The sequence below is a fragment of the Pseudoliparis swirei genome, chromosome 21 (assembly GCF_029220125.1).
Source record: "Pseudoliparis swirei isolate HS2019 ecotype Mariana Trench chromosome 21, NWPU_hadal_v1, whole genome shotgun sequence".
Lineage (NCBI taxonomy): Eukaryota > Metazoa > Chordata > Actinopteri > Perciformes > Liparidae > Pseudoliparis > Pseudoliparis swirei.
The window spans coordinates 16,599,666-16,621,117 of NC_079408.1; the positions used below are offsets into that span (position 1 = coordinate 16,599,666).

Genomic DNA, 21,452 nt, shown 5'->3' on the forward strand with positions numbered 1-21,452 from the left:
GAGTATAAACAAAGTTGAGTTGAGCGCAGAGTGGCGCAGGAGAAACCAGAGCGGAGCGGAGAGGACAGAACGCTGCGTTGTGAGAGCCAATCAGCGCTGAGCTGCTCCTCTGTTGATGAATCTAATTGGCTGCTGCTGCTCACGTGGCGCTGGATGCGGAAGTCATTCATGTCGTCGGAGACATTCACGGAGCTAAGTGCGCCTCCGGGTGACGTTATGACCCCAGACACCAGGGCGCTACATGTCACGACGTGTGTGGCATTTCCACAAGAGTATAACGTAGAAAACGTGGTTATTTATTCCGTGGCGGATAGCGGAAAATAATTTTCCATGGAGAAAGGCAACGGAGATAAGCCACGACTCGCTGTGAGCGCTGCGGGTGCAGACACCATTTAACGGAGCGGAGCAGCGCGTGCGCTCTGATCGGGCGCTCTGATCGCTCTTTTAATGAAGTATCGATACTAAAAATATGCTAAATCACATCGTTTTTAACGTACGGGTACTTTGTTAGTATCGCTACACCGTGCAGCGTGACAGCAGCAGATGTAGCGGACTAACATTCAAGCTAACCTAACTTCCCAAACGCTGTGGACATCTGAACGCTGATTGGCCGAGACTCGACACGCCCCATCAAAGATGTTTTATTGCGAAGAGCACCTCTTCACATTTTTTCCGCGTCTCACTGCAATCTCAACGGCAGCGGGCCAGGTGGAAAAAATAATAAATCGGAACGCGTCTCTGATATTGTTCAGGGGGCCGGTCCACATGGGGACCACTGCTCAGGAGAGGAAAGCTGTCAGTCTGTTTGTGACGGGTTCATCCACATGCTGACCAGTGAACAGGTTCATCACCATGGTGACCAGTGGATCTCCAGGACCTTTCCATGACTTTAAACCAAATTTCCATGATTAAACATTTTGTGAAAACTCTGTCTATACGTGACAAAGTGAGAAGATGTAGTATTTAAACTAACAATGAGAATTCCAAAGCATACCGTATATATACCGTGTGAATTAAAATTTGAATAAAACAAATTTGCATTAGTTTTCCAAATATTTTGGGATTTTATTTTTTTCAATTACTTTTCTAGGCCTGCTAATAGCCATTTAAAAATTCCATGACTTTTCCAGGTTTTCCATGACCGTACGGACCCTGTTTTGAATAAAGGGTTGAAAATAAAAGTTTTTTTTATCCGATTAATCGATTAATCGATAGAATAATCAACCGATTAATCGATTATCAAAATAATCGTTAGTTGCAGCCCTAGTGCTCAGTGCATCCTAAAACGTCCCCCGGCAGCTATAAGCCGATAGCAGCATATCAAGGGGCTGGACCAGGGCAAACCTGATTCAGCCCTAACTATAAGCTCTGTCAAAGAGGAAAGTCTTAAGTCTACTCTTAAATGAGGTGACTGTGTCTGCATCCCGGACTGAAATTGGAAGCTAGTTCCATAAAAGAGGAGCTTGATAACTAAAGGCTCTGGCTCCCATTCTACTTTTTAAGACTCTAGGAACTACAAGTAGTCCCGCATTTAGTGAGCGCAGCTCTCTAGTGGGGCAATATGGTACTACAAGCTCCTTAAGATATGATGGTGCATCACCAATCAAGGCTTTGTACGTTAAGAAGAATTTTAAAAGTAATTCTTGATTTTACTGGGAGCCAGTGCAGAGCAGCTAGTGCAGGAGTGATGTGATCTCTTTTCTTAGTTTTAGTGAGAATACGAGCTGCAGCATTCTGGATCAACTGGAGGGACCTAAGAGACTTATTAGAGCAGCCTGATAATAAGGAGTTGCAGTAATCCAGTCTCGAAGTAACGAAAGCGTGAACCAATTTTTCTGCATCTTTTTGAGACTAGATGTGCCTGATTTTTTAAATATTACGTAGATGAAAGAATGCAGTCCTTGAGATTTTCTTTACGTGGGAGTTAAAGGACAAGTCCCGATCAAAGATAACGCCAAGATTCTTTACAGTGGTGTTGGATGCTAGGGCAATGCTGTCTACAGAAACCACATCACCAGATAATTGATCTCTGAGGTGCTCAGGGCCGAGTACAATTACTTCGGTTTTGTCTGAGTTTAACATCAAGAAGTTGCAGGTCATCCATGTTTTTATGTCTTTAAGACATGCTTGAATTTTACTTAGTTGGTTGGTTTCCTCTGGTTTTATCGATAGATATAGTTGAGTATCATCTGCATAGCAATGAAAGTTTATGGAGTGTTTCCTGATAATATTGCCCAAAGGCAGCATGTATAAGGTAAATAAAATTGGTCCAAGCACAGAACCTTGTGGAACTCCGTGACTAACGTTGGTGGTTATCGTTTACAAATACAAACTCAGATCTATCTTATAAATAGGATTTAAACCAACTTAGTGCGTTGCCTGAAATGCCAATCGACTGCTCCAGTCTCTGTAATAGGATGTCATGGTCAATGGTGTCGAATGCAGCACTAAGGTCTAACAAGACCAGTACAGAGATGAGTCCTTTATCTGCTGCCATTAAGAGGTCATTTGTAATTTTCACCAGTGCTGTCTCGGTGCTGTGGTGTTTTCTAAATCCTGACTGAAACTCCTCAAATAAACTATTATGATGTAGAAAGTCACACAACTGATTTGCGACCACTTTCTCAAGGATCTTGGAGAGGAAGGGGAGGTTAGAGATCGGTCTGTAGTTAGCCAACACCTCTGGATCCAGAGTGGGCTTCTTCAGGAGCGGTTTAATGACAGCTACTTTGAAGGAATGTGGTACGTGGCCTGTTAGCAGGGACAGATTGATAATATCTAATAGAGAGCTGCCAATTAAAGGCAAAACGTCTTTAAGCAGCCTCGTCGGGATGGGGTCCAAGGACAGGTAGACGTGTTAGAAGTAGAAACCGTTGAAGATAATTGGTCACGGTTGATGGGAGAAAAGCCCTCCAAATATACACCAGGGCATACAGCGGTTTCCAAGGCCATTCCACTTGAGGACAGATTGGCACTGGTTAAGGGCAAGAGATTATTAATCTTGTCCCTAATAGTTAAAATCTTTTCATTAAAGAAGTTCATAAAGTCATTACCACTGAGGTCTATAGGAATGCTCGGCTCCACAGTGCTGTGACTCTCTGTCAGCCTGGCTACAGTGCTGAAGAGAAACCTGGGGTTGTTCTTATTTTTCTCTATTACTGATGAGTAATAGGCTGCTCTGGCATTACGGAGGGCCTTTGGGGCGGCAGTAGCTCAGTGGGGTAAGGGGGTCGTCCTGCAACCCCAAGGTTGTCTGTTCGATCCCGGCTCTCCCCATTAGTAGCAAGTCGAAGTGTCCTTGAGCAAGGCACTGAACCCCGAGTTGCTTCCCGGGCGCATCACTGCAGCCCACTGCTCCTTAATAACTAAGGATGGGTTAAATGCAGATCACTAATTTCCCCTTGGGGATTAATAAAGTATATATCTTATCTTATCTTCTTATAAGTTTTAAGATTATCTCGCCAAACTAAGCGGGATTCTTCCAGATGAGTTCAACGCCATATGCTTTCAAGCTTTCTTGACATTTGCTTCAGTTTGCGGGTCTGAGGGTTATACCAGGGAGCAAACCTCCTCTTCCTCACTGTCTTCTTCTTCAGAGGGGCTATCGAGTCCAGTGTCATTCTCAGTGAGCCTGTGGCTCTATCAACAAGATGATCAATCTGGGACGGACTAAAGTTAGACCAGGAGTCCTCTGTTATATTGAGACGTGGTATCGAATCAAATGCAGAAGGAATCGCTTCTTTAAATTTAGCTACAGCACTGTCAGTTAGACATCTGGTGTAGAAACTTTTGACTAACGGTGTACACTCCGGTAGTATAAATTCAAAAGTTATGAGGTTGTGGTCTGACAGAAGAGGATTCTGTGGGAAGACGTTCAAATGCTCAATGTCAACGCCATAAGTAAGAACAAGATCAAGCGTGTGGCCAAAGCTGAGTGGGTTTCTGTACTCTCTGACAGAAGCCAATCGAGTCCAACAAGGAGATGAATGCAGCACTAAGGCAATCATTATCAACATCCACATGAATATTAAAATCTCCTGCAATAATAACTTTATCAGTTTTAAGAACCAAACTTGATATAAATTCTGAGAATTCAGATATAAACTCTGAATATGGACCTGGTGGCCGCTACAGAATCACAAATATAATTGGCTGTAGTGTTTTCCAGGTTGGATGTGAAAGACTAAGAACAAGGCTTTCAAATGAGTTGTAGTTTAATTTAGGTTTAGGATTTATGAATAGGCTCGAGTCAAAGATGGCTGCTACTCCACCTCCTCGAGGAATGTGAGTATTAGTATGACTTGGAGGAGTCGATTCATTTAGGCAGACATATTCTTCATGACTCAGCCAGCTTTCAGTTCGACAACATGAATCAATGTGATTATCTGATATTAAATCATTTAGTAACACAGCTTTAGATGACAGAGATCTAATATTTAGGAGACCACATTTAATAGTCCTGTTTTGTTGCGCTGCTGAAATAATGTTAACTTGTATAAGGTTAGTTTGTACGACTCCTCTTCTGCTTACTTTTGATTTATTTAATTGAAGTGGCCGTGGGACAGACACAGTCTCTACTCTAGAGTCATGGGTGGGTAACTGCTCGAATGGAAGAGCAGAGAAGGGTGTAAAACTACAACTCTGCTCCCGGTTCCTGATCTGAACCCTGGGTTGTCATGGATTAAGTCCGGTGATCAACTTGGTCATGTTCGCAGAAATCAGACGCGCTCCGTCCAATGTGGGATGGATGCCGTCTCTCCTCATCAGGTTTCCCCCAGAAAGTCTTCCAGTTGTCTACGTAGCCCACATTATTCGCTGGGCACCACCTCGACAGCCAGCGGTTGAATGACGACATTCGGCAAAACAATTCGTCCGTCAGCAAATTTGGGAGAGGACCAGAGAAAACTACGGTGTCCGACAACGTCTTGGCATAAGCACACACCGATTCCACATTCATTTTAGTGACTTCCGACCGGCGTAGTCGGGAGTCATTACCACCAGCGTGTATTACAATCTGACTGTATCTCCGCTTGTCCTTAGCCAGCAGCTTCAAACAAGACTCCACGTCGCCCGCTCTGGCCCCGGGAGGCACACGACTCTGGTCCGCGGCCGCTATTTTCACGTTCCTGACTATAGAGCTCCCGATAACCAGGGTGTGTTCCTCAGCAGTGTGTCGCTGAGCAGGGAAAACTGGTTGGAAACGTGAAGTGGTTGGTGCACAGCGGGTTTCTGTGTAGACTTACTACTCCTGCGAACAGTTACCCAACCACCCGGCTGCTCGGGGACTACCGGGGAACAGCTATCAGCTGACTGTAGCTCCGCGCCGACTACGGGAGAGGGCGGGCTAACTAGCATAGCTGTCTGAGCTTCGATGGCGCGGAGCCGTGCATCTAACCCACTTAGACCTGCCTCCAACCTAGCAAATAAACTACACTTGTTGCATGTATCGTTCTCATTAAGGGAGGCAGAGGGATAACTATACATGAGACACACTGAGCAAGAGGGAGCGGGAGGGAGAGAAGAAGAAGTCATGCTCACTGCTGAGCTGGCAACCGGAGCTTACCGGAAGAGTGAGATGATGCATTCAGGAGCAGCTGGGAAATTCCTCTGTCCGAGTGCAGCAGCCTAGAGCCAGAAACTCTGCTCCACTCCAGGACTCGCGGAAATCAAAGAGCTGATTTGGTGCAGACATTCATATTTTCCTAATAACCTCTGGGTTCCACAGACTTTCCACCTAGCACCACCATATACAGTGAGTCTACTTTGTAACCGAATACCAGCAGAACGCAGTACAGCCCCGTTCCGTTCATTTTGACTTCATGTATCAGTTGTGCACTGAAAAGGAAAGATTCCAGGAAGTATCTAATCAAAGAATAAGTCGATAAGAGTTGACCAACCAATGTTTCATAACTCAATGCTGTAACACAGATTTTGCTTGGTAGACAAAGTATTGACATTTGTATCCTCATCTATCTTTGTTGTTTGTTGCTACTGGCTAGCTGTGGGCCATCAAATGAAATATCGTTGTAAGACAACAATGACGATAAAAACCTCTTTTCCCTTATCTTATCTTGTTTATGTTTATTTTAACCGTAACATGTTCCACTTGGTATAAAACTATCCCGCTCTTAAATCTCTGATCACCAAATATAAATGGTTACTTATGTAACAAAAAGGATGTGAAGTCACTTCTATACCCATTGAGAAGCTTTTTACCCTTAACATGATTATTTACAGAAGTGATATCTGTCCGCCGATAGCATAAGAATGAAATGGATATTTTCCTTTTTCACAAAATAGATTAGACTGTTATGTTTGCACGTTGCTGTGGAAACGGAACCTCTCACGTCTGCTGTTGTTGTATTGTCAGCTGAACGTCAAGAAATGCGTCTTTGGGTATTCAGAAAAGCGCTATAGAAGTCTGAATTATTATTATTATAAATGCTCCGATTACAAATGCTGCTGCAGAGCAAGCATTTGCAGTTACTCCTGAAAGACCTCATTTGGGGCGCCTTGGCAAGTGGAATGCCTCATCAGTGTATGCAATCAAATACGAAACACATGTGACCGATATTTAGTAAAAACATGCGATCATACGTCAGCATTAATGCTTTCTAGCCGATGAACTTAGATAATTCTACAATTTTAAAACATACGTTTTGAAATCATCAGTTAAGTAGTAGCACAGTCCTGCTGAATAACAGAGATAAAGCAACATTAGGCCGACACGTAGGCCTGTTATGTTGTAACGAGAATATAGAGAGATGTTACATGAAGTTCTATTGTGCTGCATTCAAGCTCCAAACGGTAATCATGATGCGTTCAATGGAATCTTCAATTTTACTTTTTGATGATGAACTTTAATAAATCCAGGTGTTTGTAGGAGATAAAATAAATATAAGAGGTAATTATGATCCGTTTAACGTCCTAATACTAAGACAATAATGAAAGCTCATAATAAATAATTGAAAGTACTAAAAGGGTTAGTTGGACCATAATCAGACAGTTCTGGACTCCATTTCCAGAGTTATGAATCTTTTGCACTTCATCAAGTACTTGGATATAAATGAACACATGGAGAAGAGAAGGGATGAATGATGATACAAAATACCAATACATTCATATTCAGCAGCTTTTAAAAGATGCTCCCATAATATGTTACAATCTGCCAGCCGTTGGATATTGTTGGAGGAGATATTATATGTAATTTGTGAGCTTCTGGATACAGGCAGCAGAAAGAGATCAAACAGGAATCAGGTGACTAACAGCTTGAAATGATGAAAGCAGGGCAAAAAAGGACAATGATGGAGCAAAGAGATGAAAGTGAGCGTGTAGGTGGCGGTAAATAAAGGTCGCCAGCGGGAGGTGTTCTCAGAGCCTTGTGTGCCCGGGCTTTGACGGACAGGTCCTGTGTTTTCCCTGAATGCAAAGTACACTTACCTCTGAGAGCTGAGCGGCTGTCGTAGAACAATACAGGCGGTGTCTGTCTCCGCCAAGTTATGCAAATGAGAAACAAGGTTGAATGTTACTACTTTCCTTTTGTTAGTACTCATAATTTGGTAAAGCCTGGATGAGTGCATTAATAAGTATTATCCCCTTTCTGGAAATGCATTGGAAACCCAATTTTTTGCTTTTTTTTGAGTAGTTAGAGCAGTTATCGCTGTTGTTGAAGCAGACCTGTATAGACTTGCATAGACTAAAAGAAAATGCCGGAATGTGTGTCGATGGTTTGACGGGACGTATTATGTTGTTTCTACGTCGTGGCCTTGGTGTAAAAGCATCCTCCAGTTACTGTTTTCTGGTGTTTACATGGTGACCAACATTGAGTTTGAAGTGACATATTGGTTTTGTGTACATTTCGTCAATACTATTCTTGTTTCAACTATTAGGTTTCAGTCAAAGCTAAGCAGTAAATGGATTTACTTGTATCGCTTTAACACGACATGATCACATACCAGCTTTATATCTGTGCTGCAACGCGAGTCTCAAATCCACACCATGTTTAGATGATCTCAAACAATACCCAGTGCGTAACTCCATCTCCACCAATCATTGTTTTTAGTATTTCTTATGCAAATACAGCTCCTAATCATTTGCAATCAGCTCCTAATAAGGCTGCAGGTGTGGCGTCAATGTGTAATCATACTGCTACTTCTTGTGCATCCAGTTGTTCTCCATGTCTCCTGACCACAGCCTGCCCACTATGGTTCTCATTCACTTATTGCCTTGAGCCTTAACCATCCATACATCTTTTCACCTCCCTCCTGAATTTCTCTGGATACCTTTTGCATTTCAGAGTCTTGTCGAGCTTGTTGTTGTTGTTGTTGTAAACAATCCTAAACATGATCCCTGACTGAAATTTGAATATGCCTGTCGCTATCTAGACTAATTTGAATAAGCAGATGAGGGGGAGGGAGACAGACAGAAATAGATGCTACAAACCAAATCCCCATGGTGTTTAGCACATTTGTCAGAGGCAGCAAAGCACACTAATGCAAAACATGTACGCTCATTCTTATTTACTCGTGATAAACGTAAGGCTTCACCAGATTGATTTATGGTGTTTTAATCTATCTCTTTTATCTCAACTGGTGTGGTAGTTACAGTGGGGAGAAAAAGTATTTAGTCAGCCACCAATTGTGCAAGTTCTCCCACTTAACAAGATGAGAGGCCTGTAATTTTCATCACAGATAAACCTCAACTATGAGAGACAAAATGAGGGGGAAAAATCCAGAAAATCACATTGTATGATTTTTAAAGAATTTATTGGTAAATTCCTGGGTAAAATAAGTATTTGGTTAATAACAAAAGTTCATCTCAATACTTTGTTATATACCCTTTGTTGGCAATGACAGAGGTCAAACGTTTTCTGTACGTCTTCACAAAATTTCCACACACTTTGCAGGTATTTTGGCCCATTCCTCCATGCAGATCTCCTCTAGAGCAGTGATGTTTTGGGGCTGTCGCTGGGCAACACGGACTTTCAACTCCCTCCACAGATTGTCTCTGGGGTTGAGATCTGGAGACTGGCTAGGCCACTCCAGGACCTTGAAATGCTTCTTCCGAAGCCACTCCTTCGCTGCTCGGCGGTGCGTTTAGGATCACTGTCCTGCTGAAGGACCCAGCCACGGTTCATCTTCAAGGCCCTTGCTGATGGAAGGAGGGTTTCACTCAAGATCTCACGATACACGGCCCCATTCATTCTTTCCTTTACACGGATCAGTCGTCCTGGTCCCCTTGCAGAAAAACAGCCCCAAAGCATGATGTTTCCACCCCCATGCTTCACAGGAGGTATGGTGTTCTTTGGATGCAGCTCGGCATTCTTTCTCTTCCAAACACGACGAGTTGAGTTTTTACCAAAAAGTTATATTTTGGTTTCATCCGACCATATGACATTCTCCCAATCCTCTTCTGGATCATCCAAATGCTCTCTAGCCAACTTCAGATGGGCCTGGACATGTACTGGCTCAAGCAGGGGGACCCTCTGGCCCTGCAGGGTTGAGTCCCTGGCGGCGTAGTGTGTTACTGATGGTAGCCGTGGTTACGTTGGTCCCAGCTCTCTGCAGGTCATTCACTAGGTCCCCCCGGGTGCTTCTGGGATTTGTGTTCACCGTTCTTGTGATCATGTTGACCCCACGGGGTGAGATCCTGCGTGGAGCACCAGATGGAGGGAGACCATCAGTGGTCTTGTATGTCTTCCATTTTCTAATAATTGCTCCCACAGTTGATTTCTTCACACCGAGCTGCTTACCTATTGCAGATTCAGTCTTCCCAGCCTGGTGCAGGTCTACAGTTTGGTTTCTGGTGTCCTTTGACAGCTCTTTGGTCTTGGCCATAGTGGAGTTTGGAGTGTGACTCTTTGAGGTTGTGGACAGGCGTCTTTTATACTGATAACGAGTTCAAACACGTGCCATTAATACAGGTAACGAGTGGAGGACAGAGGAGCCTCTTAAAGAAGAGGTTACAGGTCTGTGAGAGAAATAAATCTTGCTTGTTTGTTATTGACCAAATACTTATTTTACCGAGGAATTTACCAATAAATTCTTTAAAAATTAGACAATGTGATTTTCTTGATTTTTTTTCTCTTCTCATTTTGTCTCATAGATGCGATCTACTTATGATGAAAATTAATAGCCTCTCATCTTTTTAAGTGGGAGAACTTGCACAATTGGTGGCTGACTAAATACTTTTCCCCCCCACTGTATTTATGTCCTCAAGGCACCCTTCGTTGCAGTTGGTATGTTACAGAAACATAAGGCACACGGTCAGCATTCAATTTCAATTCAATTCAGTTCATTTTGTTTCGCCCAATATCACAAATTACAAATTTGCCTCAGAGGGCTTTACAATCTGTACAAATACGACACCCCTGTCCCATCTATGCAGATGACCTCCCACTATAGATTCCCCCATCTCCAGGGGCCGGTATTTCAAAATGATCCACCAGGATTAATCCTCCTGGATTGGATTAAATCCTGATCAGATCCCCAAAACGGGTATTTCAAAGCAAATCTGATCCTGAAGATTCAGATTCGGATTTGGTAATCCAATCCTGCCTTTTATCCGGATTAAACACTGCTGTTGAGTATTTCAAAACTTTGGTGGGAAATCTGGATCAGTTTGATCCTAAAAATCAGGATTATCCTGATCCCACCTCAGAGGTGGATTTGAGGGAGATTACATGAAAAGGTTGGACCAGCCGAGGTGTAACTGCTCCCAAAGTTCATTGTTTGATACACATATAGCTAGACTGCTGTTTGATAAATGTTTATTTTCTTTGCACGTTCCATTCTTTTTCAGAAAACGCAGTGAAAAATTGAAGTAAAAAAAAATATATATATTCTTTGAAAATCAGTCAAATGTATTTATTAACATGCATTCAGCACACTTAATGTTCATAGCCAAAGCTTAAACGGTTATGGCATTTGGAGCAGCTCTGTGTTAACTGGCTGTCTTCTCTTTCCACAAACATCTATAAAGAAAACGCATATTAAGGTTTTATCTCTTTTGTTGACTACTGTTTCCTAAAAATGCAACTTAATTGAGTTCATTTTGTGTAGCCCATTATCACAAATTACACATTTGCCTCAGAGGGCTTTACAAACTGCACACATAGACATCCCTGTCCTCACATCGGAGATATGTCCAACACATTTTAAAATCTACACACAATGCATTGCGAGTAAATGTATTAAAATGTGGAGCGCGACGTACAGACGCTAGCCTCTTTACCAACGTGTTAGCTCCTTAACACAGAAGTCAACGGAGCAGCGTTAGCTCGCGTTAGCGCGAACTCGGCTTTATTTGACTTCGCCGAGCTATTCTTTCAACTTTATGCAGATTTACGTAATTTGTTAACTCAATATAGTGATTGTCTTTCATCTTGTTTTAAGACGCATCAATACTGACCAATATTATACTTAGATTTAGAGACAACAGTAGTGCCAGCTTCTCCTTTTTTCCGTAAAATGTTCGCTCCGTTTCCGGTTTCCTGTCTGATCCAGGGGGCGGGGACGGATTTGGAAATCCCAATCTGCCGGTATCAGGATCACTTTGATCCAATCCCGCAACGTTTTGAAATACCGGGATGGATCAGGTTGATCCGTGGCTGAGGAAAGGGGAATTTGGTTATCCGGATCATTCTGATCTGGATTACAAGTTTTGAAATACCGGCCCCAGATGATTTTAGCTCCAATAATAAGGTCATAAAACCCAATCATGTTAACTCCTTGATCATATAACTTTTCACAGCTGACGAAGCTCATACTACAAGTCTTGTTTGCCGACAACAACAACAACAACAACAACAACGTGGTTCAAGAATTCATGTAGAAGGTGGCTCGATCGTATTTGTGTTCCTTTTAACATAATGTAATATTGCAATCCAAATCATATCCATAACGTTAACCACTGTATGGAGCTCAAGCAAAGGTTTTGTGAGCAGGAATATATAGAGCGAACACACCGGGTGTCAAGAGACAGCACACTGGTTTGTAATGAAGGATGTGGAAGTCCCTTGTGACGTATAACAGGGCTCAGCGGGCAGACATGCCACACCAATAGAAACATGTCTAAATGTAGGGTGGGGTGCAGATTTGAGACATTATTGTTTAAACGTCTCTGTTCAATGAGTAATACGTGAAACCAATAGCCGATCGCCTCTTCATTTGACAAAATCCCTTTCGATCACCAATCGGCACAGTTCTAGTAAAAGTCTTTGAAAGAAAGCTGGAACGGGTGTGTTCCGCCTCTGAGGCACCAGGAAGCACAATTCCTTTCCCCTCTTTTTAGTCACCCTATGAATTGTGGCATTAACAGTAAACATGGTAGATTAGTTTATTTGATAGAGAGATCTGTAAAACTGAGTTTCTACACAAAGGATATAAGCACCATTTATATCTTTATACTAGAGATTTTTCTTCAGTTTCTTAAAAGTCCTGATTGGGAGAGCAGGAGAAGGACCCCAATGCAGATGAGGACCGGCAGATTGGTGCAGTTCAATCATTTATTAGGGAAAAGGATTACAGCCAGTGAGTCCAAAGGCAGGCGGGGAGATAAGTGGAACAGGTAGCAGATAACAGAAGTCCAAACAGCAAGATGACCCACCGACAAAGAGATGGACCTGAGGTGGAATCAAGATTGACTGACTCACATGGGAAGTGAAAGCAGGGGAATAAAAAGCTATCCTATTCTTCATTTCACACATTCAGTCTTGCATTGTTTAAACAGAGAGGGCACCTCCTCATTAGAGAGACTACTTCTTAAAACACGAGTGGCAGCAACTGCACAACTGTGGAGAGAATGAAAATGTCCCCTGAAAGTGTTGCATCCTTCATCGATGCTTTTTATTTTGATACACACATTTAGCAGGCAATGTCAAAGTAGATACTATGTAATTGACCCAACACAACTCTTTTCTGAAAAGAGCTTGCACATCAAAGTGTAACCTCCGGTACCGTTATTTGGCGAAGCAGGACTGTGCTGCCCACTGGCTGCTAACGGCTAATCCCCCTGATGTGTTGTTCACAATGCAGTGTTATTGTGGGAAAAAGGTTGTTCAACCACAGGTGTGTAGGACTCGTTTGTACATGTGCACCAGCATTTCAGGCTGGATTGGAGGCAGATCTGATGATGTCATTGGTCTGCTCAGAGGAACTTGAGGATAATATTCATTGCTTAACTTAAGTGTCCTTACATCAGAAGCCCATCTGCTGCACTTCATCAAAACATGCGGCGGTGGACTAAGTGTGTCAAGCACGTCAGAAGGCATGACTGTCAAATGTGGGATTAATGACAGATGTCGCACTGACTGCTCATGAGGCCGGCAGCGTGCCGACCGCAGTCAGTCTCCCTCGGCGGTGCCGCCTGCCAACCACATGCTGACTGACATGTCATGTCACCTCCCACCACAGCTTCAGTATCCGAGTGGAGAGTGTGCCTGGGGTGGTGGGGTACAGGGAAAGCGGCTTGGGGCAGAACATGGAGCTCAGCCTGCTGTAGTCTGACAGTGTGACGGGTTCTCTTCCTGCTGCACAGCGCTGTCATCAACTGTCTATCAAAGTGAGTCACTGATGTATGATCAGATCATTTTTGCGTCTCGCTCTGGACTCGCAGATTTTCAGTTTTAGACTTAAAGGTATAATCCTAGATTACATTATTTAATCATTAAAAATGAAGTGATGACATCTTGGGCAGAAATGGATGTAAACTTTAACTAGTTGGCAGAAGCATACAACCGTGAGGCGGTTATTCAAGTTTAGATATTGAGTCACATTTGACTTCTATGATCACACCTTTCAGGCCCTGGTCGTCCATGTTACTTTCATGGTGACATTAAACTGTCGGATGGAGTCGTGTGTAAACTGGATTTCTTCGTATGGTCTCTGAGCTCATGCTATGGCTAACCCAGACTCGAGCTAGAAGTGGCTTAAAGTGGTCCAAAGAGATTGGGCTACAATCAATTTATTTCAATTCAGTTTATTTTATATTGCCCAATATCACAGTATCAGCAGGGCCATGGCAGGAGGCTGGCTCACAGGGCAGGAGGCTTCAGACCCAGCCAGGTCCAATGGACCCTATGAGACGTGAAGTCACAAAGACTCCAGGGAGGAAGCAGAGTAAATAAAGTGTGATAAAGAGATGTAACTTCATCCATAAGTAGAGAGAAGAGTAGATAGGTTCTCAGTGTATCCTAAATGTCCCCCAGCAGCCTATAAGCCTATAGCAGCATCTCTAGGGGCTGGACCAGGTGAACCTGATTCAGCCCTAACTATAAGCTCTCTCTCTCTCTCGTATTCGCACTCGCTCTCTCGGTGCAGCAAAATATGTATCTGTAATCTAAGCAGTACAGGCGGACACACTTGGGAAAGACGAGAGTTCTTTTGTGCAGCAGGGTGGAGGGGTCAAGCTGGCCCGTTTAGTTTTGACAGTCATGAGCATGACTTTTACTGCACCCCTCAAGGCTCTCTAGGATCAGTGGGATGAGGTGAGTAGAGAGGGAACACCTCGCGAGGTTATGTCACCAACGTGAACCATGTAGCAGGAGAAGGTATTTAATAAGCACACAAAGATTGTTAATAACTCACCAAAAAGGCATCAACGGTTATCTTCCCTCAGCAGAGACACCCGCTCTCCCCATAGTTCATGTTGAAGTGTCCTTGAGCAAGCCACTGAACCCCCAGTTGCTCCTCTAAAAGCAGGTGCTGTGTATTTATGCACTGCATTGTGTTTCACAGAATTACACTTGTTTTGAAGCATTGTGCAGAGTGTTTGCTAAAACTAGAGATATGTATATGAACCTGAAAATGAGCAGAAACCGCCACATTACACACTCAAAGCCTCCAGTGGGCGGTGACTCAATGTGACACAGCCACTCTCCCCCCTCTGTCCACCCATGAAGGCCCACACACACTAAAATAATCCGACATAGCTATGGCTAATTGCATATTCACAGGGCCCTCTTATTATTGAGTCTCCAGAGCAACCCCAGCAGTGAATTGCTAATGAACGTTGTCAGCTCATGCTTCAGAATATGAAACCCCCTGTGGGGATGCACAATGAGCATTGGCACATTGCCAGTGAAAATCATGTTTACATCACTCTTATTGTGTTTGTGAGTTGGTGCGCTCCGGTTTGTCTAAGTGTGTTTGGGGTCCAGCCGGAGAGGAGAGGAGGATCAGTAGATCGTGCGGGGAAGGGTTTTGTGATTGCATCGCTCCTTTTGCTGCTCAGGGATAACAATTGGAGATGGAGTTTATAGAAATCTCTGCTTTTATAACTCATTTGGGTTCTCCACGTCCAAGATCCCTAATTATATTCCCCCAAAAAATAATTTCTAGTTTCTAAAACAACAACTTGTGATTTCTTCAGCTGTGGCCCAGACGGCTCTTTGTCTCTTTCCAGGTTTTCAGATGTCGTTCTGGTTGAATCAGTTTTCAGTCTTTTGTTCTCTGTCACGACTCAAAAACAGGACCCAAAAGCACGACTCCAAAGTTCAGGGCAATCAAAAGAGTTTATAAAAACAGAAAATCACAGCTATGCTGGAAAAAGACTTGAACAAAGTACAAAACAAAATCACAACTATGCTGGAAAAGTAAACCAGGACAAAAGACGACACTATCAAGAACGATCAGGACGAGACAAGAGACAAGACGATCTGACACAAGACACAGGTAGACACAGGCTTAAATACATGAGGAAACGGGGAACAGGTGGACACAATCAGGGGTGGAGCAGACAATCACACTAACAGGAAACACCGGGGCAGGAAATAAAGTTTCTGAAATGAGAGAGGACTGTTACTACAAAATAAAAGCGGACATGGAAAACAGGACTTAAACCTCAAACTTAACACAACCGACGAGACATGACATTCTCTTTTTATCAAACCCTTCACACCAATACCTTCTATTAGTAAGGAAGACTTTCTACAACCTAACAGAATGAAAGCAAGTTTTAACAAAAGAGTGGCCTTCTCATTATTATTAATTTCAGCTCTTACTATTGTACCGCCTGATAACATGACCCAAAGGTTACCATATAAACCTGTAACCATAGAGGACAGCACTTGCATATCAGTATTAACACATCATGTCTCCTCCCCATCCGTACCATGCTGTTGACTCTATGATGAACATCGCCTCAGTCTGCTGGAGTGTCTGAAGGAGAGGAAATGTGAAGGGAGATGTTGCCAGTTCTCTTGTGTCACACTCTCGTCTCCTGGCACCAAACTCCATTACTCACCTATTACTTTCAGGACATCACGTGAGTGAAATTGGTAAGGAGGGACGGACGGACCTTTCCTCATACATACTTATCTCTCAAAGGTCTTTGTTTAAATTAGGTAATATTAGGACAGCCTGATAATGTGTTTATTCTGTGAGTTACATGTCTGTGGGAGCGGATGTGTTACCCAGATGTGCTGTGCAAGCAGCTGTTTGAGAACAGCAGCTGTCCTGGTTTCCATGGCGCTGATGGTGACAGTCTGAAGTCCTTTTGGGCTTTAGAAGTGGGCCAGCTCCAGAGTGACTGAGTTTATGATTGAGAAATAGCCTTCTTTCCCTTTTGTATTCTGGTGAAGTGGAGTGGTCCATGGAGGAGCACTAGGGTCTGGCCGAAACTGGAACTAATCCATGTTTTGGTCTCTGAACTATTTATGATCGTCCCGAGATGGTGAGTTTGAGGCTGCTGTGGAGACCTTCACCAGGATATTAAAGCCTTCCTATTGGTCTGAGTAGGATTACAGCTCTCCCATTGGTCTGAGGAGGATTACAGCCCTCCTATTGGTCGGAGGAGGAGTACAGCTCTGCCATTGGTCTGAGGAGTCCAGACTTGTAAAGTGTCAGTTTACACTTATGACTATTATATTTACATAGACACATTGTTGACTGTCCGTAGCTGGAAACCAGTGTGTGGTAGTTCACCAGTTCTTACTTTATGCAGATGATGCACTACTACGAACATGGAATTATAAAAAATAAAATAAATATACACTTTTATTAATCCCCAAGGGGAAATTAGTTCTCTGCATTTAACCCATCCTTAGTTATTAAGGAGCAGTGGGCTGCAGTGAAGCGCCCGGGAAGCAACTGGGGGTTCAGTGCCTTGCTCAAGGACACTTCGACTTGCAACTAATGGGGAGAGCGGGGATCGAACCCACAGCCTTGCGGTTGCAGGACGACCCTCTTACCCCACTGAGCTACAGCCGCCCCAAATATTATATTATTATATTATATTTACAGTTGACTAACAATGTTGTTGTTGAAATAGCCAACATTATGTCAAAGTGGTGACGTTTATATATAAATCACGAGCTCCGTCCTTTTTAACAGGAAATTAAAACCGTGTCTGCTCCCATCACCAGCAGTGACAACTAAATGAACTCGATGGTCTCTCAAAAAAGTATTTAGGATGCCTATTTTGTTTTACACTTGTGTTACGCATTGCTTTACAGGGGAAATAGTATACAACAAAATAGTAATAATAATAATACAACAATTATTTTAGATGAAAACATCACGTGGAATTCAACAGCATTCATCAATTATGTACACTACCGTTCAAAATGTTGGGGTCACTTAGAAATGTCTTTATTTTTCAAAGAAAAGCACTGTTTTTTCAATAAAGATAACATTAATCAAAAATACACACTATACATTGTTATGTGGTAAATGACTATTCTAGGTGGAAACGTCTGGTTTCTTAATGAAATATCTCAATAGGTGTATAGAGGCCCATTTCCATCAACTATCACTCCAGTGTTCTAATGGTACATTGTGTTTGCTAATCGCCTTAGAAGACTAATGTCTGATTAGAAAACCCTTGTGCAATTATGTTAGCACAGCTGAAAACAGTTATGCTGGTGATATAAGCTATACAACTGGCCTTCCTTTGAGCTTGAAGTTTGAAGAACAAAATTAATACTTCAAATATTAATCATTATTTCTAACCTTGTCAATGTCTTGACTATATTCTCTATTCAATTTTCAATTCATTTGATAAATAAAAGTGAGTTTTCATGGAAGACACAATTGTCTGGATGACCCCAAACTTTTGAACGGTAGTTTAGAGTACTTACAGTTCAACCTGATTGTGAGGAGATTCACTTTGAACATGTTGAACCTGATGGTGACGCAGGAGGTCGGTCAGAGCATCACGACATTATGCTCTGGGCTGACTGACCTGCAGATGCATTGTTGCACAGCAGGACTGACACATAATATGAAAAGGTAGTCTGTGTCAGGCCTGTATGATCCGCAGTGGTGAATAATAGAATACTTTAACATGAGGTGTTTATGAAATATTCAACAGTCTTTTGGATAAGTTAGTCTCCAATAATACATCCTCCTCTACGCCTCTTGATTTGAATAGCAAATGAGTGCTGCTCACAGTGAGTACTCTGTTGCATCTAGTTGGTGGTGTTATTATTGCCATAATGTCAAGGTGATCTTTGATGAATCAAATCCATCTGATGCAAGCATTTGTAAATAATGACTTTGTCACAGCTCTGTGGCCGTTACCTGTGGGTATCCCCCCAAAGCACCAAGGATTCGCAGACACACGAGGTACAGTTGGCAACATCTTTATTGCACTCAGCAAACCGCACGATGGCACCTCTGCTGACTCTCCTTCCACTCTTTGCTGCTCTTTTATGGGTGCAGCGTCAGCTGCTAGCTGATTACCAATCAGCCAGAGCAGCTAATTGGTAATCAGCCAGCAGCCAAGGTCAATTAGAGACCCCACCCCCCTAGCTGCCACAGACTTATTTCTATCAACCTTTTCAAGGATCCGTAAACTTGATGGTGTTAAGGGTTTTGATTAGTTTAGTATTCAGGGACACATTGCAGCTACTGGTTGATTACAAAAATGGCCTCTGGATAGACTCGGGACAACTGGCAGAAGAATAAACCAGTTTAGGAAAGTAGATATTAATGTTTCTGTACTTCACATCCTCTCAGTCTGGTAATACTAATAGAGGACTCTAATTTACTCCATCATTCACTATTTGCATTCACTGGCTGCTTTCACAAAAAGTGGAGTTGTAACAATTGGTTGAATTAATATATTAGTTGATTGACATTAATCTGTAATTAATGTAAATTGTCAAATATTTCATGGTTTCAGAATATGAGAATGTAATCTTATAAAGGATATCATTTATGCATTTTTAATGCATTTTTTTACCCAACAATTATTTGAGAAAATATATCAAATACATAATCAGTAATGAACACATTGTTAGTTCTTGCCCTATAACTTTTACCCAAAATTCTAAACTTGGCTGATGTGATAACGTTAAAGAAAACAAAATAATAGAAGTGAAGTTGTGATTGTTTTGTCAAGGTAAAGATATTTCATATCGAGACCGTTGCATTCGTATATCTTTTGTTGCTTTGCATGCTTAAGTGCTAGTGAGAGTGTGCTCACCTGTGTGCGTGCATCACGGCTGAGCAATGCGCGCGCCGGCATCGGAGCTCTGCCGCGCGCGAGACGAAGAGCCGAGAAGTGTTAACGCGACACGTAGAGACAGAAATGACATGCTGTTGGTTAGATACATTAATATCAGATCGGTCAAGTACGCAAAGGCGCGAAGTAACACAAGTTCAGGAACATGTGTTCCGTTGCAGCAGTTCATTGAAGCTTTGACTGTCATCTCTTCTACACAGAGTCCTTGACCTCTGGCCCATCGGTATTTACCAACTACTGTATACTTCATGATGAGCTTTGACCTGCTGGTCCTCCTGGTCAGCATGTTGTCTTAGTTTAACTGAACATACATCATCATAGATCTGTGTCTGACTTCATGGTTGACCAGATAACACGTTCTTATTCTTAGTAGTACTCCAGATGTGCCATCTCTTGGCGACAGTACACACTAATGTCTTAAGCCGCGTTCATACCAAGTGAGTTTACTCGCTTGACCATTTGTAGCGTTTCGCTTTACTCGTGCGAGGGGCGGAGCTTATCTCGTGGCTTTACTCCGTGGAAACGGTTATCATCTCTCATCCACCATGAAAAACTAACCACTAGTTCTGCTTTATACTTGTTTAGGACGTCCCACAAACGTCTGAACATCGAACGCCCTCGTGTTTGTGTTCACGACACCGTGAACCACCAGATCCTTATCTCTTCTCTTCAGGACCTGGGGATCTCAGGCACTGCACTCGCTCTTTTCTCTTCCTACCTTAAAGACCGCACCTACCGGGTAACTTGGAGAGGATCTGTGTCTGATCCTTGTCCTCTCACTACTGGGGTTCCTCAAGGCTCCGTCCTGGGTCCCCTCCTCTTCTCTCTGTACACTAATTCTCTCGGCTCTGTCATTCGTTCGCATGGCTTCTCCTGCCATAGCTATGCCGATGACACCCAACTGATCTTCTCGTTTCCACCGTCCGAAACACAGGTGGTGGAGCGAATCTCTGCCTGTCTGACTGACATCTCTCAGTGGATGTCTGCACACCACCTGAAAATCAACCCTGACAAGACCGAGCTACTATTCCTTCCAGGGAAAGGCTCCCCCACCCATGACCTGACTACCACCTTCACCAGCTCTGTGTTGGCCCCGCCCCCAACTGCCAGGAACCTCGGGGTGACACTCGACAGTCAACTCTCCCTGACGGCCAACATCACTGTGACGACGCGTTCCTGTAGGTACATGCTGCACAACATCAGGAGAATACGGCCTCTTCTTACTCAGAAGGCGGCACAGGTTCTGGTCCAGGCTCTGGTCATTTCACGCCTCGACTACTGCAACTCCCTCCTGGCTGGTCTACCTGCTGAGGCCATCCGACCTCTGCAGCTCATCCAGAATGCAGCAGCTCGACTGGTCTTCAGCCTCCCGAAGTTCACCCACACCACTCCGCTCCTCCGCGCTCTCCACTGGTTACCGGTGGCTGCCCGCATTCGCTTCAAAACACTGGTTCTTGGTACCGTGCTCTGAACGGATCGGGCCCCGTCTACATCCGGGATATGGTCACACCGTACACCCCGGCACGGTCGCTCCGCTCGGCAACAGCCAATTGACTTGTGACTCCTGCACTTCGAGCTAATCACTCGAAATCCAGACTGTTTGCTGTCCTGGCTCCTCAGTGGTGGAACGAGCTCCCCACTGACATCAGGACAGCAGGAAGTCTCTACAGCTTCACCCGGAAACTAAAAACACATCTTTTCCGACTATCTGGATTAAAACACAGATTTGCACTTCAGTGGCACTTAAATAGCTCTTATTATGGTACTTTTGTAGTTCGACTATGTTGAGGAAATGTTACTTTATTTATTCTTGTTGTTCTTAGTTTGTACTCTAGGTTGAATGCACTTATTGTAAGTCGCTTTGGATAAAAGCGTCTGCTAAATGACATGTAATGTGTAATGTAATAACATTAATATCATATATATATTTATACATGACATCACCCGTAGGCTCACACAACTCGGTGACTTTCACCTCTGTCTGAATA

At 43.2% G+C, this 21,452-nt stretch overlaps 1 protein-coding gene across 14 annotated transcripts in view; it reads left to right on the plus strand.

The window, feature by feature from the left end:
• Window positions 1–21,452, plus strand: part of camk2d1 (calcium/calmodulin-dependent protein kinase (CaM kinase) II delta 1) — a 94,191-nt gene that overhangs the window by 18,558 nt on the left and 54,181 nt on the right. The gene's annotated exons all lie outside the window — the stretch shown is intronic.